Source organism: Taeniopygia guttata, chromosome 8 (genome assembly GCF_048771995.1).
Source record: "Taeniopygia guttata chromosome 8, bTaeGut7.mat, whole genome shotgun sequence".
Classification (NCBI taxonomy): domain Eukaryota; kingdom Metazoa; phylum Chordata; class Aves; order Passeriformes; family Estrildidae; genus Taeniopygia; species Taeniopygia guttata.
In genome coordinates, this window is record NC_133033.1 from 27,269,848 (window position 1) to 27,294,149 (window position 24,302).

General features: G+C 39.9%; 1 long non-coding RNA gene across 1 annotated transcript in view; it reads left to right on the forward strand.

Annotated features, from left to right (window-relative positions):
• The first annotated feature begins 1,383 nt into the window (after positions 1 to 1,383).
• The window catches only part of LOC121470381 (uncharacterized), a 256,297-nt gene continuing 233,378 nt past the window's right edge, over positions 1,384 to 24,302 (forward strand). Inside the window, exons 1-2 of the long non-coding RNA XR_012057165.1 lie at positions 1,384 to 1,553; positions 21,872 to 22,062. This is a non-coding gene — a long non-coding RNA (uncharacterized lncRNA). The remainder of the gene's footprint in view (positions 1,554 to 21,871; positions 22,063 to 24,302) is intronic.

Here is a 24,302-nt window from a genome sequence, read left to right on the forward strand (position 1 = left end):
CAGTGGATCTGAAATGAAATCCTTTGGCAGTCACTAGAGGAGGCCGGCCTAGTGGCTGCCAAACCTTGTTAGTTATACATTTTACATTTTTATTTTTCTCTCCCCCCCACCATGGTTCCCACCCTCCCCCTTATTTGTTAAGAGAGAGGCATTGTCACATTTGTGTCCCGCTACATTTATATCTTTGCGCATAGCAGTGGGCACGCGCTGTACACTCATTTTTTTTGTTTGTTGATCTGTCTCTGGTTCTGGTTTTGAGGACAGTTTCTGGCAAAGTGTCCTGGTTTCTTGCAACGCAGGCAGATGATGTGCTGCAGCTGTTGTGATGACCTGGGTTGCTTCCTTGGGCTTGATGCAGCAGTGGCAACAGGCTGTAGTTCTGCAGATGCCATATGACTGTCAGGAGTGTGAAGCAGCTCTGCTCTCCTAGCGCAGGCTTCAATCATCTGGGCAAGGCTAGGTGCTGGATCAAGAGGAAGACTGAGAAGAATCCTACGACAGGTCTCATTGGCATTCCTCTGAGCCGTTTCTTTAATCAACTCTGTTTGTACCCTGGTGTCTTGCACCTGTTTTTCAACTTGGCTTCTCAAACGATCCACAAACTGTAAAAAACTCTCAGAAGGAAACTGTTTAATGTTAATATAGCTGCATTTAACCTCAGTTCCTGGTAATTGATACAAAGTCTTTTCAGCAGCATTACAGATTTTTTCTAAAACCGATCTAGATAACAGTCTGGTTTGTTTTTCTGGACATTGTATGTCCCCTGTATCACATAAATGATGCATTGTAATAGGCTGACCATCACTGTCAAGGGCTTCACTGGGTGTATGTTGTATTTCTTGCAAAACTGTTTCCAAAGCCAATTTCCACTTATTTTCCCATATCTCATATTCAGAGGATGTTAGTTAACATTTAAACAGATCGGTTATATCTTTCGGTACCATTTCATTTGAATTGAAGGTTGCCCTAATCATACCTTTAAAAATCTCACTGGACCTCCCAAATTCTCTCTGAACTTTACAGATTTCTGTTTTGTCTCTATATGGTAGAGGTTGATAACTTCTGGTACCATTTCTTCTCCCTAAATGAACCACTGGTGCTTCAGATGGTATAGATTCCTCGGTAGAGGCAGGGTTATGTCTCCCCAGCACCCCACCCGCCCCGGTGAGAAGAAGCTCGCACCGCCTGTCCCGGGCTGTCTGCCCCGCAGTGCAAACTTGGTCCCTGCCCCGGCTCTGAGCCGCTGGGCTGCCATGCCCTGCCCCTCCTCTGCTGTCATCAGCGCCGGGGCTGGGAGCAATGAAGGGGCTGGCCCCGCCCCTGTTCCCGGGGCAACACGGGGGCACTGATAAGGGAGGCGTTGGAGTAGGGGGTGGAGGAGGGGGTAGAGGGTGGGGCGGAGGGCAGGGGAAGCAAAGGAATGTGAGCGGGGGGTGGGGGAGCCGGCGCCCGTCCGAGAACATGGCCGCCGCCATTATCCGGCCGCGTGTGCTTCAGAGACACTGCGCTGCTCTCTGAGGCGAACTCTGGACTATATTTCTCAGAAAAGCAAGGTGTTAAAGGGTGTTTGAGGGGTTTTCAGGGCTGGGATATTGAGGAGGTGGGCAGGAGGGGGAAAGGGAGTATTCGAACTGTGGTTCTGCTTTTGTATGCATTTTTCTGCTTCCAAAATTTTTTTTGTGCTTGTAAAAATATCGGAATAAATAAAAAAACTTTATGTTCACCATTTTCGACTTTTAAAGTTAATATCTGTCCAATTTGGTCCCAAAAAGAAAGCAAATTCAGTTCTTGCACAGTAAAATTTGGTATTTCTGCTTTTAGCCAGCACACAAAACGCAGGAGAAGCTTGTTAGAGAACGATACATTGTTTAAAATATTGCTAAGATGTGTTAGTGTACTCTTTTGTTCCAGCGACAGTTTTGAACCCATTATTTAATTGTATCGCTGGTCTAATCTCCACCAGAGTTAGTAACACAGCACGAATGATTCGAATTTCCCTCCGGGGGAGGGGGGGGGGGGGCAGGGCAGGGGGAGGGGCGCTGGCCGGACCGGCTCCTACTTTCTCTCCCGTGGCTTCTCCCCCCTGGAACGTGGGTATCCTCAGCCCACCGGTTCCACGCTGTCTCACAGAGGGTTCCTGGCACCCCCTCTCGCAAGCAGCCCCCACAGTCACTATGGTAAGTCCTCCCAGCCAGGCGCGGTCCTGGGTGACGCGAACGGAGAACTCACCAAGCCTGCGACTGCGGGATTCATGTGTGTAATCCACTGGGGAATCCCTCTCTAGTCGGCTCTCCTGGGGTACTCAGGCAGAGGTCCCCGACTTCTCCCTGTCACTCAAAGCCTTTAAAGGCAGCTAGAGTACTAGGGCAGTTGACTGTCCCAAAAGCTATTGAATTCCACTGAAATAAGGGGTCCAGCTTCTTCATGGGCTCAGAGGCAGCACACGTTGGGCGCCAACTGTAGTTTTCCCCCCCTCTACGCAGCCCCCTGAAGAATCCGACTACCTCAAAGATAAGAGGCTGTGAGGGGAGGAATACTAGGAGAGGGATAAATATTCAAAAGAGGCTCTTACCCCAGGGTGTTGGAACAGCTCTCTTTATTCTGTGGTCTCCATGGGAGAGCGGGGCAAAAGAGAAGGAACAGGAAATCTCAGGGGTCTATATAGGTTTTGGACAGGGTGGGCTTTCCTGGCTCTCCGCCAACCCCGTTGGGGCAGGAAGGAGGATCCAGGGGTTATCTTGATCAGAGTCCCAGGGTCCTGGGGAAGGGGGGCACAGGGTGCCCATGAGCTCACTGTAACACCCGGCGAGCAGGGGATGGCTCTGGGCAGGCTCCCTGGCCAGGGGCGGGCCCCAGAGCGCCTCTGCCTTTCAGGGGCAGTCTCGTCCTCGCTCTTTCTCCTCCCCACCTTGCTGTGCCTCTGCCCTGTGCCCCTGGGGCTGCTCTTGGCCAGGCAGCCTCAGTGGGAGCCAGCGCTGGCTGCAACCCCAGCGGGCCCCCAGGACAAGGCCCAGCAATGAAGAGGCCAAGGAAAGCACTGGGCACAGCAGAACCCTCAGCCGAGTTCTTTGGACAGCCATGGACGGGCCACAACTCCACTGCAGCCTCACTGGAAATGTTTGCCCCTCAGGACACCCCTGCCCAGTCAGGAGCCAGGGCTGGCTCTGGCCCTGGGCTCGCAGCAGGGCTCCCACTCAGGGCTGCTCCTGTGCCTGGGGCTTCTGGGCACTCAGGGCTGGCTGCGGGAGCAGCTGCAGAGGGAGGGACATAGTTGGTGCACGAGTCCTGATTCTCTGGAGCTGTGAACAAGCTCCAGAGGCCTGGAAGCCCAGGCACCTCCAGCTTTGGCTGCTGCTGGGCCGTGCAAGGGCAGGGCCTGGGGGAAGAGCTGCTGCCACACAGCCCCGCCGAGGGCTGAGCCCGGCTGAGCCCGGCACAGCAATCACCTCCTGTGCCTGTGCCCATGCCTGGCATTGCCTTCCTTCCTGAAGCAGAGGCTGCCAGGGAGCCATTCCTTTCTCTAGGAAAGCAGCAGTGGGGCAATGAGGCTGCCATGGGGGAATAAGGCTGCTATGGGCCCTTTCCCACTGTGCTGGGCTTGGCATGTCCAGATGTCACTGAAACCTCAACATAAAAAATGCCCTTTGTCAACATTTTATTGTCAGAGAATTAAGGCATTTATTCTGGCCATGATGTTGTTCTGGACAGAATGTACAACAGAAATTATTTCATCCACACATAGCCCAGGTGTACAGAGAAAATCATACCATGACAACTGAGTTTTACTAGATATTGCTGAAACCTTTTACTGTCCAAAACAAACAAAGTCCATTCGTTTAATGTTTATTGGTCTCAATTTTCAAAGTTCTTCATATTTGTTTTCCCACTGGACCTGGATTTCTTTGCCTCTGATGTTAATAAAGGCCATACTCCTTGATTTCCTTCTCAGGCTTTTCCAGTCCAGGTGTCTCCAACTATGCCAGGCGGCAGTGTCTGGGGTTGACATTCCTTGATGTTTGCGGATGATGGTTGTAGATTTTTCTCGATGGTCATTATGGTTTTTGGTACCTTTTGGGTTAGCCCTGATCCTCTTTGATCTCTAACAGATAGGAAACAGCCTTCAGTAGTCTCTCTTCATAGTGTTTCTTTTTCAATATTCCCATGTCTTGGACTAAATTGCTTCTATTGAAGATCTGCAGTGGCCCAACTGACCATATTTGAGCTCTGAATTTGTTGTATCTCTCTTCCTGTTTTTTCTTTTGGCCTGTTTTTAGATTAATAATGTGAGACTAGATTAGCTTCATGAAAAAAAAAAAATCTGTTTCATCATGTTAACCTAATAATATTATCAGGCAGCATCAAACAAAAAAGCTGTGTTTTTCTCCAGATCCCTGAGACAAATACCTTTTATGAAACCTTGAGGTTTATATTTCTGTGGGAATGTAAGTGATATTAAGGGCAGCAGATTTTGAGTACAGCTGTAGTTGTCATTAACAGAAGTAAGTATTTGAAGGAATTTTGATATTTCAGCCATGGTTTATTATCAAAGGTCTCTTGTGTGAAATATGCCAAGCAGAACCTAGATGACCATTGATTGCTGCATTTGACTTCATTAAAAAGAAAAGACAAGATGAAAAGAAAAGAAAAGAAAGAAAAGAAAAGAAAAGAAAAGAAAAGAAAAGAAAAGAAAAGAAAAGAAAAGAAAAGAAAAGAAAAGAAAAGAAAAGAAAAGAAAAGAAAAGAAAAGAAAAGAAAAGAAAAGAAAAAAGAAAAGAAAAGAAAAGAAAAGAAAAGAGAAAAGAGAAAAGAAAAGAGAAAAGGAAGAAAAGTTCTTTAATGCATTATACTTTTAATATTTAAGAAGTAAGTTCATAGTAATCCGGAAACTCATACTCAGGTGATGCAAATCACAAAATTTTCTTGTGGAACAAAGCACAACTATCTATACTGTGTATGTATCTGAGTGTGCATAGGTTACTTTTTTGTGAATTGTGCATCTTTTATATCTTTAGATTGTTATGATTAGAAGAACATTAAAACCACTTTAAAATTCCTTTTACATTGACAGCCAGAATTTTGGATCAAATACATAGAAAGAAATACAGAAGTGTGGGCATTTCTGAGATTCTAGACTTCCCCATATTACCAAGAAGTAGAGTTTATAATCTCTGTATTTTAACTTTCCTTGTACAGTAATATAGACCAGAAAAATAAGATTTGTATATAGAGTCTAAAAGCATAGAAAATTAATAGTTTGAAGTACTGCCTTCAGCTTTCACATATTTCATGGAGAACTGAAGTCTAACAAGATTAAAGGAGGTGTTCAATAGCTGTGTGTGATTGACCAAAGCAGTTTCATTAGATTTTCTTTTTCCTCTTTTTTTTTTATTTTAATAATTTAAGCTGTACTTTTGCCAAATACCAGTCTCAGAACATTGCACCCTACACTCTGACAAGAGGCATCAGTATAAAAGTGGGAAGAGAGGCTTTAGCAATATATTTTCTCCTTTTGCCATTCTCCCAAGGCAAAACTTGGAGTCTCTCTGAAGACATTTGCCAGCATTTACTATTAATCTCCAGCCTGTGTCTACATATTAAAAATTTTTTTGAATTGTATTCAATGGGTCATGTAAATAAGTCTGCTGTCCAGCCATTATTCATGTAAGACACAATACAACCAAATTGTATTGTGATTTTCCTATTGCAAAATCTTGTCCTTTTAAAAAAAAATTTACTAATATTTTATTTTTGTGAAATCAGAGTGGATGCAGACAATGTACCTGCCAAAGTCAGAGAGACTGCAGACATAGGTTCCAGTTTTTAAGTTTCCAGGGCTTTGTGTAGTCAGATTCAGGCATTCTAACTTTGAACATGCAGATTAAATATTGCAGCCATTTAATCTTGCAAAGACAGAGGTTGTATTGGCATGGAAGAAAATACAGAAATGCACTCTATAAGGCCATGAAAGAATCTCACTGCATTACAGCAGCCTAGCAAGTTGCCATACATCAATTGAAGCATTGTAATTGTCTGTCTATGCACTTGAGCTTGCCCAGAGTGAGGTAAACACCCATATGCTCAGGGGATTACTCATTAAATGGAGCATTATGGTTTAGTACTGAGAAATCTCTGATGTCCTTCCATTATTTTCTACTTAAATGACAATTTTCTTCTGCATAACAGTAAGTTTTAATTACGCGATTTGTTGCGTGTGTATGTTGGATGTTTTTCAATTGCTCGTGCAGACTGTAGACAAACACATACATGTGTGCACACACAACATTTTCCCTGCTATAATTTGGTATTTCTGGCACTTTGCAATAGTAGGGTCAAAGCCAAACTGTAGCTACCTCTGGAAAATCTTAAAAGTAGCTGTAATTGAAAAAGGCGGTGTAACTTTTCTGTTTTAAAACCTAGTGAAGACCTTTTTTTGGAAAATGTAATGCTTTTCGTCATTGCTTCAATGCGAGTTTTTGATAAAGTCATGGAACTTTTGAATGTGTATATTTTTTTAAACAATTCTGAAACTCATTAGGCAGTAACAGAAATGCCTTTACATTATCGCGATCCACTGCAGACGCTAACTTAACTCAAAATTTTACTTTTGATAGATGTAGTAAAAAGAATGACATTATTCTGAATTCTAATTAAGTAAATATGACTAATTTGATCCTCCAGAATAATTGCAGAATAACCGAATGGAAAAGTTTGCAGTTGTTGTAAAATGAAAGGAACTTTTTGATAGAGCTTACTATTGTAGTTCTGTGAGATGTAACCCTTTTGTATATTTCCTACCCCTCATGATTCACTCTGTTGCTAATGAAGTTGTGTTCTGACAGGCCTTTAAATTAGTGCCTATGCCTGTATGAAACACAAGTATGGAGTACATAAAGTATAATTGTTTTAAGTATTTATATTTGTCTCCTGATGCACTAGAATCTAACAAGCTCAAAGGAGGAATCCCTTTCATGAGCTGTAAATTTCAAAAGTTCTTACATACTGACTTCATGAGAGTAAAAATTCTCCAGTGGGAGTAAGATGTTCATCATGTCTTAACATAAAGTCCAGGAGTCAGGGAAACACCTGGCTGGAATAAACAAGCAGCTCATCCAGTCTGCCATTCTGGCACCAAGGCTGGGTAAGACCAGATGTTTCAACGGAAGGCATAAATCTTCACAATTTTACTGTTCTGTATTGCAGGATGGTGTTCCTTACATCACTCACACGTTAAAACATGAAGATTAATAGAGCTTATGACTCTATTTCCTCATAGTCAGTTTATAGCATAAATCTTAAAGCACATTCCTTAAATTATTCGGTAATTTTCAGAGCAGTAGATTTTAAAGAGACATTATCAACTGGTGCAAAAGTAAAACCCTTCATCCCCATGCCACCTTTATTAGAGTAAAAGTTTTGAATAATGAGAAAACCTGGTCATTTTGGTAGACTAAAAGTGAGTTTTACTGCAGTGTGAGAGAGGCAAAGGGCCTTGACAAGGAGAGACGTGACAGATCTCCCGAGATCCTGGGAGCTGGGATGCCTTTTCCATCCTACCTGCCTGCAGGTATTCACCAGCTCATGTGTGGGAACCCTTCTGCTCCCAATCCTGGGTCACTGATGGCTGTGAAACTGAAGGGTTTGTCTTTCACTGATCTCAGCTCTGGTTTTGCCCCACCTGTATATTTGCCAGCCTTGGCAAATACTTACTATACTTACTCTGTTGAATTGAACTTACTTTGTTCAAAGCCCATCCTGGATTCTCACCAAAGATTTAGTTGTGAAATATTATATCTCATCTTGTGCACTGACCATAGCAAGGTATTTTTCTTTGGCAGCAAACACTCATTAGAACTGATGACTACTATCATCTTCTTAACTTTCTCTTGACCAATTTTCACTTAATTTCCCACTCACTCCTTGAGACAATTTTACAAAATAAAATAATGAGGTAGCATGTGTAATGCAGCTAATGTTGAAACAGTTGGATGATCATCACAATTAAATCAGAATTTTCCTTTTTTTTATTGCTCAGTAGGAGCTACTTTCTGGCTAATATTATGAAGGTGGTGGTGTAACAGGGGAAATTATTACATTATCACATTGCACATTGTTGGTATTGGAAGTGGTTCTTCACACATTGGGTAGCAGACATATAAACTTATATGTCAGATGGTGTTGCAGATGCAAGAATTCTACAAGGGCTCAGAGGACAAGTACTTGAAAGTGATATCTACTTGGGGGTTGCAAAATAGACAGGCTACAATAGGCTCAGAAAATCTCCTGAGCTGAAAATAGATGGAGAGGAGGGGGAGCACTAAGGGTAGGGAAATATCGTATATAAATGTTCTATATTTATTCTTCTTGCTTTTGAAAAGAGACTACTAGACTGGATGAGCCTTCAGTCTTGCCACTACAAACATTTTTATATTCTTATTTAAGTAACAAGTTGTTGTGTGAGAGGATTTTTCTGGAACAGGAAATTAATGTTGAAGGTGGAGAAAACGCAGAACTGCTTAAATGTAGAAAAATTAGTAATATGTTTTGTGATCCATATTGCTAAGGAAAGAAAAATAGAGAGTTTTAATGCTGAGAGAATATAAAATGTGATTACTTTTTTAGTTACTGACTGCATAGGTTTTCAGTCTTGCCTTTTTAGCTTTTATATTTCAATTTATATTACCATGAGGAACAGATCTTCATTGTTTTGTAGTGATTTCTACTGGTAATTCTCCTGGTACATATAGAAGGCATTTTTTGGTCTAGCTGCTGGTCTCCTACATCTTACACGCTTCTTTCTGTAGCAGAACTTAAGTTCCATAACTTGCACTACAGTAAACATATACTATTGATAAAGAAAAAAAATGGCTGTAGCACTATGTCTGCTAAAGATATTCTTCTTTTTCAGAAAGCAGATCCTTATGTGGAGCAATTAAAAGAGACATGGTCAAGTTATAGGTCATGGGTCTGTTTAGTGACTCATGATATTGAAATTTTTTATGCATGTAAGGCATTTATTTTAATCTTGGGTTTTTTTTGTTTTTCTCATCCTTCGTTGGGGTTGGCCCTGCATGCTGAATCCTTATATTTTTATTGTTTTGTGGCTTTTAATGTCTATACAAGCACTTCTGAAAAAAAAAGAGTGTGGTTAAAGTGCCTCTAAAGAAACAGAGATGCCGGGGCTTGAGTGTCCTTTTTTAATTAACTCTGCATGTGTTGACTACCAGAGCTGGATTATAACTTGTAAAAGTCACTAGAAACAGCTGACTTTCTTATCATCCATAAAATTCAAATTTGTATCTGGCAGACTTTTTGTTGCCAAAAAAGTTTAGGAAAAAATTGCAGTTATGATTGTTATTCTTGCTGTTCCTAATTTTATTAGAATTAGTGATGATGGTGAAAATTATAACTGTCCTTACTCCCAGAATTGCTCTACTTGATATTAAGAAGACCAAAATTCTGCTACAGTGGTTTCTTTTGCATATTTTGATGTTTGGATAGATAATATCAGCTACAAACTTTTATCATCTGTCTGAAGTTATTTCTTGCTGATCATTAGCATGACTACAACCCATGAGCTTATAGATACTCTGAAACCATCCAAGAATAAGTTCTGTGAGAAAATATTTTTCCAGAAAATCTTTCTTTAAGAAAAACTGCTTTTTTCATCCTCCCAGTGTATTATTGGTGTGGGACAATAGCAACTTAGCAATAATTTTCGGGGTACAAGTTATTAGTCATTTTCTTTGTTCTTTTTAAGTGATATTTTCAGTGGGTTGTTGTTTGTTTGTTTGTTTGTTTGTTTGTTTTTTTCATTAATGGCACTTTTGTCACCATGTGGCTTAGTAAATTACAGATGTCCAGAATAACAAAACTCACAGTTTGCATATGTGTCTTTGTGTTTTTCTTGGGGTCCAGAGAAATGTGACTATTCTGCATTTCCTAGAAAGGGACTTGTGAGACCTCAGCCCTCGCTGCACATTACACAGAAAGAATCTGTAATGAGATCTTTCTGTGCCTCAGGAGGAGCACAAAGCAGCTGGAGTGGGACTAAGAGTCCAGACAGCTGAGCTCAGTGGGGATGGAGGATGGTCAGCACTACAGAGAAAATGTTCAATAGCTTGTCAATTCATGACCCTGAGGTCTGAGAGGCTTCCATTCCCTCAGACAAATGCTGATCCCCATTAATATGAATGGTTGAACTTCGTGTGACATCAGTCAGTCCAGGGTCTGAGTGCAAGTACATTATTCCCCGTGCCATTAATGCAAGTCACATACTCCAGCTAGGCAGACAAGGGAAATAGAATTTTCAGTAGTCATTGTTTTGCTTTGCAGTACTGTGTGGACGTGGCCAGCTCCTCATGCTTGATTATCTTCAAGATATTTGTCGCATTTTATAAAGTTCATCGGCAAACTTGTGCTTGCTTCTTAAAAGTGGTATGCTGTATCATGTAGCCCATTTGACTGGGTAGAAAGAAGCATGTCATATTTAAGATAGTGACACTGATAATTAGCTGTTAGTATCTAATTCCACTTCTTTTTTCACTTCAGTTGCTCCTAGAATATCTAGTGAGTACATTTAGCATCAGTTTCCCCAGCAGAAATAGTAAGGACACACTTCCTTTGCAATGATGCAATGATGTATGTACTAGTTACTGTATATTTTAAGTTGAATGTATGAAAGGTATTATATAAGTTTTGAAAACTACCTTAATAGTGTTTTATTCTTCTCTAGGCACAGGAATTTTAATTTTGTATTGTGATTTAAATAGACAATAACTAAAAATCAAGGCTTTTGTTGCTTAATTGGTTGTCACATATCTCATTTTAGGGGTGGTTACCATTTAGTTTGGTAAAGGATCTAAAGACTCAGATTCTTTTTGAACAGCCAATATCTAGTTTTTCTGATGATTTATTCATAGCAGTTTGGTTTTTGCTTTTTCCTTGTGAGGAAATTGCCCTTCATAGGATCTGTCTATGTAAGGTTGTTGTATAATGCATGTTCATTTGCTTAGTTATATTTGTAAGCTCCAGCTGTGCCAATCACTTGCTAAATCTGTCATTGAAGGATTTTGTTTTAAATTCTGCCTGGCTTTGTTTTCAGATGTCTCTGAATTCCTTCCTGTGTTGAGTCACAGCTGTGAAAAGAGAAATCTCCCTCTTTAATTCAAGGGGTCAGTGGTTTAAAAGCACTGAAGCCTGGTGGGGAATGGCTTAAAAAGGTACTTAATCATGGTGATCCCAAGGCTTCATAAACATACACATGGCTCATCTGACAGGAAGAGTCCTGGATATCTTCAAGCCCTGGTTTCTTTGAGGAGTAGCTATTTTACCAGGGAGTGGAATCCTCTATGGAATAAGCACCTGTGATGGATCTTTTCCACCTGCTCAGCCGTGGTTATAGAAACACAACTTAATCTTCTCCACCACATTTCTTTTTCTAGTAAAGCCAGCATGGAGCCCAATTCCTTTCTAGTAGTTTTTTTTTACCCACAACATTGAGAAATATTTAATGTGGTAACTACAATGGCTTTCACTTCTTGGTGCCACTGGGAGATAATTGACTGGCAGGAAGGAGTTGCTGATCTGGAGAGAAAAGAGAGGTCAGCCTGGAGCACGCAGATGGTCTGGTGTGCTGGGTGAGCAGAAATCATTGGTGTGGTTTGGGTGTCAGTAAAATTCATCAAGTTGCATTTTTCACCCAGCTTGTTTAGATTCCAGTGGGGGAATCCTGGAATAAATCCCCTTTTTGTCTCAGTGCAGGCAAAAGCCTTATTTCACATACCGTGTAAGTAATTTTGATACTCAGTTCTGGGCTTAGTTTTCATGGGAGGGGCAAACCAGGACTATGTGGGTGAATTGTATGTGGAAGCTGTGAGATACTGAATTAAGTGATACAGCTAATGCAGTGCCTGCACCTATGCTGTGTGTACTCCACTTGCCCTATGCACACATTGCTATTCTTGATACTGGGGTTTATTATCTGCCTATGAATCAGTTCTTGAATTGCTTCAGCTTCTGGACAGTTTCATACAAGAAAAGCGATCCTGTTTTCAGTCAGATTTTAATAGTAAAGCAGTGAATTCGTAAGCAGCTCAGGTAGACATGGCCCTTATCAGAAGAGTCTTTGGGAAGATAAGGTCACTAGATAGTAGAAAAAGTCATTTGATGGCTGTCAGACATCCAAGTTTAAGTGGAAGGATGTTGGATGTTGAGCAAGACCTTCAGTGTGTGATTCAGTTCAGTTACTCATTTGTCCATTAACTGCTAAAGGAAGTAGTAGGAAAATTAGGATTGAAGGAGACATGAGGAAGTAATATGGTTTTGTTTGTATTTCAAAGGATGGATAACTCCAGCTTTGGATTAGATTGCTTAGAGCTATGTCCAGTCAAGCTTCAAATGTCTGCAAAGATGGAGAATCCACAACTTCTCTGAGCTCCTCTTCCAGTGTTGACAATCCTTTCATTCTTTGAGGAATGAAACCTCAGAACTCCCTCAAGCTTGAGATTGCCTCATCATTATACAGGACAAATGACTTAGGGAAAAAGGAAATGAGAAGCGTTTTACATCCTGCCTTTTCAATATTGGTCTTCTGGTTATAGAAGCTAACTGGTTGACCATCTAAATTTTTCCTTTTGTTTCAGTGAAATACTGATTCATCCTTGCACACTGTGTCTTCACTTTGTCCTCACAAGACAAAGGAAAGTTATTGTGATTTTAAACTGAAGTGGAAGTATTTCTGTGTTGAATGGAGGAGATGATGCCTGAATTCTTGGTTTCTTTTTCAGTATGGCTGTTTCAGATTCCAGGAACTGTCAATGATAGCACCCTTCACAAAGCAGCTTAAAAATAGACCAGCAAAACAACTATTACACCAAATATAAATTGCTTCCTGCTGTGTCACAAACAGAAAGGTTTTTGAGACTCTGAATAGATAGCAGCATGTTGTAACCCTTGAAAATGGTAAAATTGATGATGAGAGGACACAGGACTGTTGAAACTTTGATAGCCTGCTGTCTGAACCCAATCTGGCTGTGTGTTTTTCCTTAAGCAGGTCTGTGAAGTTCTTTATAGAAAATGAAACTGTGATTGCTTGTAATTTTCTGCCGTTTGCACAAGCACTTAAATCACAAATAAAACACTGGAAAAAGTGGTATGTGAGTCATGGAACTCCCTGCAGGAGTTCCAAGTCTGTTGTCCCTGTGGAGAAGGTTGGCTGTGTGACTAGGGGGATGTGGGTACTGGTCCAGACTGCTAGTGTGACATTATCCAAGGGATGTCATCTCCTATGGCAGCATTAAAAGAAATCCAGTTAACTCTAACAAGGATAGAAGGTAGACAATGGAGACATTAAAGCTTTTAAACTGCTCAGATGCTGTGATGGTGAGTACCTGAGGGAAACCCATCAAGAGGAACAGGTCCCCATTGAGTCAGTGACTTGTGTAAGCTCACAAATGGGATTTTTTTATAGAGGTTCTGCTGATTCTCTGTCACATATACTCCAAATTTAAATGAAATCAAATGTTTAAAAAAAAAAACAGGAAGAAAGCAAATGTGTTCAGTCTAACAATAAAATAACCTGGTTATTGGGCCAACAGAAATCACTGTTCTGCAGTGCACACGTTCATATGTGTATCACTTTACATTTTAGCTGCAAAAAATGTTGATCCAAAATTAGTTGGACAATGCATTAAAAAAAACCCTTCTCCAGTAGGCTTCAAGAATATAGTCATGAATTATTAAATCAATTTGTTGGAAGTGGAAATTAAAATCCTTCCAGCATGTCTTTCCCTATAGTGTAGTTTATACATTAAATCCTGCAGACTGTGCTGGACGAAGTTCACCCACTGTGCATCAAATAATGAGGCCATACGCTGATGAAAGGAATTTTAGGAAAATATGCCATTGGATATACTGCAAACAGATTTGATCAAAGCCCAGCTGCCATATGAAGTACACGTTTTTTAACCATTGCTAAACTGTATTGGCCTGAATTCTTTTGAAAGTTATGATTTGACTTCTACACAGCTGACAATAAACTAAATAGTACTGGCATTTAAGGAAACATCCTTTCAGGATTTGTAAAATAGAAATAATAAAAAAAAGTTTTATTATATTAAGATGCCAACTACAACATGCAGTTGCCTCTACTTGACATTTGTAACATTCTGTTTTTATCTGAGAGTCTCACAGACTTCAGATACAGCTATGAGTGCCTGCAAGCATTTACACAAAATTAAAAACTATTTGGCAATACATTAATGCTTACATCAGATAGTCTAGCTACAAATTTTAGTACAATAAAGCTTTGGCTGTGAAATGAAATCTACATTTTAAATATTTATATAAATGTAAGTCTTTGTTCCTTTACTTCTTTTTGCTTTGGGGAGGGTTTGTTTTAGGGTTGTTTTGGTTGAGTTTTTGATTTAGGTGGGTCTGCTGAGTTGTGATTGTGTGCATGATCTGCAGTTGTGCCTGCACACTGAGTTGGCTGTCTGGTGATGCCTCAGATGTGTGTATGGCTGAAATGTGTAATATATTGCTGTATAGTGTGCAGCTAATGGAGCCATACAGCACTAGGACCTGGCTGAGGTCTGGATTGCTTGGATCAAGGACAGGAGACCCCACCTACTCACATCTGTAGATGTCTCCACAGACACTCGCTGGCTGTTCCCTTTCAGAGCATGCACTGCTATCCACCTTGCTGCTGTATCCTGCAGAGCTCTAAGTCTGGATTTGATATATCACAGATTTCACCAGAGTGCTGCACTACCATCCCATCAAGCTGGGCTTTTCACAAATGCACAAAAGTCATAATAGAACAAGTTCAAGTAACTAATCTGTAGAATATCCCATTGCCACTAGTTACTGGTAATGCCCAAAAATATCAGCCAGTTCAGACTTCTGGTCCCTGCTAGAAGACCAATGCTTCACTCCTGCCTATGTTGGAAGGTCTCCTATGAAAGGAAATAACAGAGAATGGTTTTTCCATAGCAAAACACTGGCAAGAATTCCTGGAGGTGAAAATGTGACTGTAATCCTTCCTTTGTGTTGTGTTTTCTGGCTCTCCAGTATTTTCTCAAGAGCAGGCCAAGGCTATTCCACAGGTAAAGCTTCCTGCAAGTGTTGTTTCCTTGTCTCCTTCACTCAGAGCTGAGCCAAACCACCCCAAGTGCTGCAGGTGGTGACAGACATTTCAGAGGAAAATTCTCTGTCTCTCTTTGAACCCTTCAGACATCACAGTACTTGGCAGAAAGTGGTTTTCCATCTAGTCTACCTTTTCATTAATGTCTCTAGGAATTTTTATGCTACTGCTTTTTTCTTTTCTTGCATACCAGAATTACAAAACTCATCTTAGAATCACTTTTCATAGCATTAGTGGTTTTTTTGGTCTGCTGGGGAAACATGCTGTACTTAAAATAATGTAACGCTGAGGTTTGGCTTAGGGCTCCTTTTGCTTCTTCTGTGTTGCTAAATTGTACCTTACACTGCTTTCTTCTTTGGCTTGTGTTTGGAATGTTATTTGGGTTTGGTTTTTTTTTTATTGTTTTTTTTTTTTAATGATCAGATTTGTAGGGTATTCTGATGTCTTTCTAAATAAAGAGCCTGTGGAAAGCTGTTATTATGGACGTAATACCTGAAGTCATAGTTCCTTCCTCAAAGAAAACAAGAGGAAACAAGAGGAAAAAGAATCCATAAGAGACACATATGCATCTGAATTTAGATGAAAGGCGTGTTGATATTTCTGTGCAAAGATCCCAGCTTCACATCTGACTGGTGGGACATTTTATTTATGTCCCTACCTCCTCTTGGAAATATAATTTTCAGATGACAAATTGCTTTCCATCCCATCTTTTTTCTTGAACAATAGATACTGTGTTTGAGAAACAGACTGTAGAATGTAAAAAGCAATGAGTCTGGTTATTTTTTGGGGTGTTTTTTGAGTGGGGTTTTTATGTTTGGTTTTTGTCTTTTTTCTTTTTTGAGGAGACACAAATGCAAATAATTAGGGTTAGAGAATAGCATTTGCTTTATCATCAGTCTTGGGTTTACATGTTACATTTCCAAAAGATAGAATACCACAGATAAAATTTCTCAGAATCACTGTTTGTAATGATACATAACATGTCTGTGTGCATGGCTGTCTCTCTGTCACTTTCTGGAAAGATTACTTCTGTGTCTGTGTGAAATTTTTGAGTGCAATCCTGACCTCACTGACATTGACCTGAAAAATATCCTGATATCTTTTGAGGATGAAGTGCTCATTTCCTATGTGTATAGATTTAGGTGCCCAACAGTAAATTTCATGGTCAGATGAGCTCTTCAGAGCAGTGTGATGCAGACCATTCTGTAAGGTTTCTACCATTTCTACCAGTGTTTATCTCCAAACAGGATACATGCCTGTTAGAAATGCTTCCACCAGCAGATTCCCTTCAGAAAGATGCTGAAAAGTATGAAAAAGTAAACAAAACAAGGGAGTTCCTTCCTTCTTCTTCTCTCATTTCACTTCCTTAGTCACCATTTTTTACTTGAGCTTGTGTTCATCTCAGCAAAAAAAAACCAGTGTAATCCTCAAATGTACTTTCTCTGTCTATTGGAGAGCTTTATTTATTATCAGAGGGTTCTCTGCAATAAGATTTTTTGCTGACTCTATTCCCTCAATTGTGTCCTCATTGTCTCTCAGACCCTTCATTTTTTGCTCTATTTGGTTCTTCTCAAGTGGAAATCACAGCAGTGATTTTTCTTGCCAAGTTATTGGTGTTGAATGGGTGGTGTGTAAATCCTGTGAGGAGCTCAGTAAAAGTTAAAGTCTTTATTGTTTTGCAAAACTCATTGTATGCTGGGTTATGCTTCTTAGTTTTCTCTGCTAATTGTTTGGATATTTAACAATAGCAAAGACTGCTGCATGACAAGACCTCATCTAAACCAGGTACACTAAACCCAGTAATTTTATGCAACATAAAATTAAAAAAAAAAATCACTTACTTCAGGCTCACATAATGTTTTTTGATTGTACCATTGTATTTTTATTCATTAACTTATCCTGGTGTTGGGAAGTGAGGTAATGCGGATCTGGGATTTGTGTAAAAAGCAGTATATTTCTGAATCCTGAAAGAGAACATGTTCTGTACTATAAACAGCACAAAACCTACTTAAAAAGAAGGAGAATGGTGATGAATAATACTGCTTACCAGTTTGTGGATGGAGTTAGCTTTAACTGAGATTTCACAATGAAGAAAAAGCATCTTCTGCCAAATAATAAACAGAACATCTATCTAAAGGGTACAAGAACATAGTTTCATTGTGCTCTGGATAAATGTCATCTTTGTTATTGCAGAACTAAGTTAAGATTTTTAAGTAAGTCTGAGGATGTAATTTTATTTTTAGTCTATTTGATTTTCTAAATTACTAATCTGAGCCATGTATGCTTAACAGTTTACCTCTTACTAACAAAGACAAATCAATATCCAGTTTATGGTTATAATACAGTTTTGAAACACACAGTAGGCAACCACAACAATTTTTCTTTTAGAATTTGTATGAAAATTTCAAGGTGAGATATCTACATAATGCATTGGACATGCATATCTGTATACTAGTAGTTAAAATAACATGCTTTGCATTTGTGTGCATAGAGATTTTCTACTTGTAACAGTAGAAAATAATCTATCTAAATAAATAGATATTTATTTCTTAATAAAGAGATGATAAAGAGATAATGCACCTTTCAATAAATATGAATTGTAGGTGGGGTAGTTTTTGTTTATTCTTGTAGCTGATTAGTTTTAAATCTTTTAAAGCAATATGTTTGTCTGAAAGGCCACTTTTGTTGATGTCTGGAAGAGACATCTTTTGCTCTCTTCTGACTCCATTGACCGAAATAAAATCCCAAGATGTTAAACAAGGATAGAGGAGAAGGAAGAAAAACTCTTGCGTTAGTGATAGAAAATTACATATTGAAGCTAAATGGCCTAGGCAACTTACTCATTAGGTTTATAATTAATTTATAAGCTTATAGTGACTAGATTTAGTAAGCTATAGTGACTAGATTTATAAGCTTATAGTGACTAGATCTTATCTAGAGCTTATAGCTCTAGATTATCAGTTGTCACAATTTGCAGCATTGCTATTAGAGTCACTAAAACTGAGCCATAACTCTTTATTGGAATATAAAATTCTGAGTTTTAAAATGACCTTGGAAAACTAGTGCTGGAAAACAGGTTTTAAATTGTCCTCCAATTTCATAAAGGCTTTTTTTAACAGAATTAACCGAGAGTTTCATGAATACAGTTTAAAAAGTGTGTGTTTGCAGATGGGTCACAGTCATTTCAGCTCTGGACTTCATGACGCCAGGAGAAGTCAGAAACTACACGGTATTTGTGAATGCAAGATTTTGCATTTAGATAGGTTTGAGTTTAACAATCTGAAAAAGCTTCCATAAGCACAGAGCTCCTTACTGTCTGTGTGTTTGAGAAGGCTGAAGAGCTCTGTTTATTGCCACAAAGGGCCTGAAATAAATTATGTTTAGCAAATTGGCTCCAGGTTTTCTTGTTTCAGACAGTAGCTTCGCAGCAATCTGTTTTATAGGCTCCACGAGATGTGACCAGCTGTGGGGAGGTGACACCTCGTTTTGGGACGTGACATGGCACATGTGCCAGTCAGTCTGGCCACTCTCTGTCAGGACGGCAACTCACCCACAGCTCCACTTTCTGTCTCCTGGCAGTGTAACCCACAGCCCAGTCCGAATTTATGGGCCCTGCTGGGAGGTCCGAGCAAGACGGAGCCAGGCTGCTCAGCCCCTCTCAGCCTTGTGCCTCCCACCCCTACGTGGGGCAAATAAAAGCTCCTTTATTCTGCTGGAAATGCCCCCGTTTCAGCGAGGTGTATGCATGGCTTCCTTCCCTGCTCCGTCTTGCAGGTGATAATTAACACAGTACAGTGCTATTTCCTAGCTGAAGCCAAGGTGGGGAAGCAGCTTTAGCCTCAGCGTTTTTGTTTTCAGACTGTTTTTCCTCATTTATTTTGGATCAGGTACCGGTGGGGAAGTTTTAGAAGGTGTTGGTCCTTAGCTGAAGTATGAAAGAACTAAACAAATGAGTAATTCTTCTTTCTCTGACCAAATTCTTCTTACATTTGAGGGGAGGAAGGAATGGAGGAGTCAAATTTGCTTTTAGGTTTTATGTTTTGTTTCTGCTCATGAGACTGTTTGCTTCTGATCAGTGTGATTGTGCGTCTTTTCAGCACAGGACACTGATTGACATTGCATATGTTACAGAGAGGAAGGATATTTCCTGAAGATTAATGGCAAGTTAGTTGGCCTGAAGTTCATTAACCTGAGCTAGACTGTTGGAAGGACTCTGTGTGGAAGCTGGAGTTGTATTAGAGGATCATCATAAACTAAAAATATATGTGACAATCTGGCCAGATTGCAATGAATCTAAAGACAGGACAGGGTTGGTTCCAGCTCACAGAGCAGCTGCCTCCAGTGTAAACTAACCGCCTTGTGAAAGCAAATGGTTTTTCACAGACATTATTCAAATAAAAGGGAAAAGAAGGAAAAAAAAACCAAAAACAAAAACAAACCACAAAACCAAAAAAAACAAACCAGAAAAACCTGAAGGTTCCCATTAGCAAAAAATGCCTAAATGAAAAAGTGAGGTTATGAGCTGTGGCCAAGGGCCTGAGTTTTTTGCTGATTCTCAGTCAATTCAGCAAATGACAGTGCATTGACAAAACTGGTTTTTAGTCAAATTTATTCTTGATTCTTCACAGTAATTTGCCTCAAGAAAATGAACCCCAAATTCTTTGGTGAATTCCCTGTTGGCTGAGGCCCAGACCTTCAGGCCATGACGTCTCAACATACTTGCAGTGAGATTGGCTCCCGCTTAACTGCTTCTTTTTGAAGTATGGTTTGTCACTATCATCCTGCTGAAGATGAACAGGACTGGTGTCTCATCTTCATATATTCTTCCCCCTCCTCCCCTCCCCTTCTTTTGCCCTTCTTCCATCTAAATAGATTTCTTAAAGACAATTTAACCCTACAATAGTCTAATCCACATCAGTCCTTTGTGGTGCACCCTCAGATAGATGTGTTGTGTTGGCACAGAAGAAGTAAGAGTCTTCTCTTAGGATCTCATTCTGTAATAAAGGGAAGGGAAAGATGAAACAGGCATTTCACGTTTGTCTGTTTTCTCTCCATGTCATCTCATAAACATGCACTCCCCTTGGCCAAGAGTAGTGCATTCAGACACTGAATGTGAGTGTTGAAGAGGGGACTGAGAAGAAAGAAGCTCAGTGTTCTGCAGTAGGAGCTACGCTTTGGGCATTTTACAAATTATTTCCCTCTCTCTCTTTCACCATCATGCCCTTCTTGCACACTTCCTTGTCTTTTATTATTGACAGAAGGCCTGGAGGCTCAGAAAGCCAGAGTTTCATCTGAGAGAGATTTCCTCTGTTGGAGAAAACTGTTTCCATCCTTTCATGCCATGGTTCTGGGCGCTGCTGTAGCTCAGAGTTGCCTGACCCAGTGCTGCAGGAGCTCTAATGCCAGACCAGGGGCCACAAGCTGTGCTGCACCTCTCATGGGCTTGTAAGGAGCCTCTCCTTTGATGTCTGCGCAAGTTCTGGCTGATGTGGGCACTAGGATTGCTCATTTAATCAGGCAGTTCCAGTACCTTTCAGAAAAGAATTTTCATGGCAAGTCATGAGCCATTAATCTCTTGACTAACCATAACGTTTCTTTACTCCTTGGTTTTACAGCATTACTCAAACACTGGTATTTTTAATTTCACCAGCTGTCTCACTTGACCTCTAGCATCATGAACTTGCAGGAGGAAGGATCTGGTCTGACAAGTATTTTCATACTCTGATCTCTGTAATTTCTTAACCATCAAGTTTTGCCTTCAGAACTCAACATGCCAATTAAAATAATTTCATGTGCAAAAGTGGAGTTATTGGGCAAAAGAGATCCTTGATAGCTGGGTACAAATGACACCAGAATTGCTGTTGCTGTTTTCTTTTGAACTACTGTGCTGTGTGACCTTGAGGAAATAGGTTCACTGCAGCTTTACGGTTCTGTTTTTGCATAGGGAAAATAAGGACAGTGATAATTGCTTTCATTTGTAAAACACTTCAAGATTTATGGGATATGAATGACACTTCTTAAGTGAAAAGTATTGCAAAGCTGGCTTAGTTGCACACTGTGCTAACAAAATCTCTTATCAGCCTGTTGACCCCAGCCTAAAACACTCATTAAAGTTTATAGGACATTTTGGTGGATGAGTTGCAGTTATTCTGCTGGAAATATCATAGTGAAAGCACTTTAAATGCATTATCTGCACTGACTTTTTTTCTGTTAAAACTAAACACAACTGCTTGTTCTATCCAGTTTTCTTAGTTTATTTATGAAAGTTTTGATGAGTATGTACTCATTGTTAATTCTGGTTGTACCCTCATGGCATCTGAGACATTACAATTCATTCTAGTTGTAGCATAAGCATAAAATAGCTGTTGTACTGAGATAAAAAGTTATAAAACATTAAGATATCCAGTCGACTGGTATGAACTATCAAGTTGCGTGGTCACTTTTGAATGGCAAATATTCTTTTTGTGGGTGTTGCATTAATTTAATTTGTGCTTGAACTTTAGCTGTGCTAGACACTGGTGTTTGAAAAGTTTACATATTTTTTGAATGTCAAAATGTGTAAATTTAGTATTAAAAAAACAAAACATTTTTACTTGTACTGGAGAAAAAATGCTTTTGTAGCAAAGAAATTAAATGAGCTGCTCTTTAAAGATAGGTCTGGCTTGCCTACAGAATTGTTATTTATGCAGTAATGCAGGTCTACAGATGTTTTTCCTTTTTTTCTTCCAGATAAAACTTGGGTTGTTTGAAAAGTGGGGAGATAGTTCACCATAGTGCAAAAGAAGATGCAGAAGAAGAGAGCAGAATGAGAACTCTGCAAGTGCCAAATGCCTGCAGCCTGCTGTCTTTAGTGATGCTGTTTCTTCCAGTCACTGGAATGTCAAAACAAAATATCCCAAGACTGAAGCTTTCCTATAAAGGTAAACTTTCTAGTATTTTTTTTCTGGTTCTGCTGCTTTTGTTTTGATGTGATGTTGCCAGCATTTCATTTGTATTACTTACAAGGAAAGCAAAACACTCCCAGAAATACAAAATAGAAGCCTTAAAGATGGATTAATTCTGCCTGGGGACGGTATTAAATTCTGGGGCTTTTTTGTCAAATAGAGGCACATGTTTATGAAATATAGCTGTCTTTTTAAGCTATTGTTTCTGTTTGCTTTAAGAGAATATTAACAGACTACATAACTTAGAGGGGAGTGGTATGTGAAACACTCCAAGCTGCATTGGAGACATTTCCATGTGGCTGGTGGGGATGATGTGAGACATGGAGGACATTCCCACCTTCCTAGAGCATCAGAGAAAGTCGAGAGTGCTGCCTCAAGTGTTTCCAGGGGACTGACATTTATTTTTGTAATTCTTTTTCTATCACTAAGTTGGTACATTAAACTCCACATATGTGGTTTTCTTTCTCCTTGCCTCTTTGGATCACAAAATTGTGTTTCTCTGTGGAATTTCTTAGTCTTGTGTGTAGTTCTTGTTGGGAATGGTACCATCTGTGGAGTTTCAACATATTTGTGTATTAATGGACCATTTTTTAAAGAAGGTTGATTTCTTGTTGCTTTGAATGTAGATTACACCTCCACAGGCACAGAGATGTGACACTGACGCTGTCTTCTTTAGCTAAAACAAATGCTCCCAGTTAGTTATGTTTCAACTATGTCAGCACCCTGCCCTTATGGGAGCTATTTCTGCTCTGTTTTTCAAACCTATGTCTTCCTATGCATTGCAGAATTGCACTCAGTATGGTGTGATGGGACAGGCTGTAAAGCCTTCATCGGGGCTTATGATACGTTTATCATGAGGTTAACACCCAGAGGAATTTATTGAGTAAGCAGAATGACATGCTATTTATTTACAAGCTTCTGTTTTGCTAGATTTGCATGCCACTGTGCATGCTATTCCACTGTGTATAGATGTGTTCGGATGTGTTTGTGTGAGAGAGATGGAGGAAGCAAGATCAAGGGATCTTGACAACATTTTTATAAATTCAGGAAACAGTTGCACTCACTGAAGCCAATGAATACAGAAACTGAAAGACCTGACATGAGTTATGAAGGTTAGCAGTAAAACCCTCCTAACATACAGCCAGCCTTCTCACAGCTAGGCCTTTTGAGATAATTCCCAAAAGCAGCATATACCATATGGCAATGGCACTTACTGTGGATTTGACACTTATGATTAGTGAATTCCTCTCAACTTCAAAAGCAGATAGCCTTTGGCAAAATCCTGATGGATGCATTTGGCAGGTAAAGAGGGAGAGGAAGAAAAAATACTGAGGTCAACACAGAAAAAAAGAAATGTCTGAAATCTTAGTTTAAAATAGTGGCAGAGACCTGCTGGGAGCAGTTGGGAAAATGCCTGAGCTCGTTTAAAAAGACAATGAGCAGATGATTGATGTTTAGGCCCTGACCCAAACTTTTATTAACAACTTTATAAACCTTTCAGTTTGGCTTGAGGGATACCGTTTCCTGTCCAAACGTATCCACCTATATCCCTGTAGTGGGGGAAAATCAACAACAGATACAGATGCAAAATAGCACATAAATCTTAATTTAGAGAGCTGTGATGGAACTGAAAAGCCAGAAGAAAGAGAATTATGAGAATTTATTGTGCCTTGTCTTACTTTTTTTGGGGGGTGGAAGGTGTGTATTTTTCCACATGGATCAAGGAAAAAAACACTGCTGTTTCTTCACACTTATGTATTGTAAATGATATTAGTATGGCTTATCATAATTAAACCATGGATGTCAGATGTACTGAATATTTAATAAAGTTGCCAGAATTAAGTCTACCTTCCTTCCCCCAAGTGTTTCAGACAAAATAATTCCAAGGTTTTTGTGAGTAGGATGTAGGAGAAATGAACTGTCTTGCCAGTCCTCATAAAATTGTTAGTCATTTCACTGACAAGTCCTGGCATCTCTCTTCTTTGGAATTAAGACTTGAAATACCATGAGGAGGAGAATACAAGGTTCTTTCCCTTCTTTGTGGAAAACAGAGGAAAACTGGCAACATCAGGCAGTTCCAAAAACCTGGTCACATGCATGTGTCTGAAGGGAAGGTTTCATTCTCTTCAAGGTGCAGTGTGATTATGGCATAGGTCCGTCTTCCCAGAAAAGATGAGCATTTGCTGGGGCAGGAGAGCTGAAAGTAGGCAAGATTT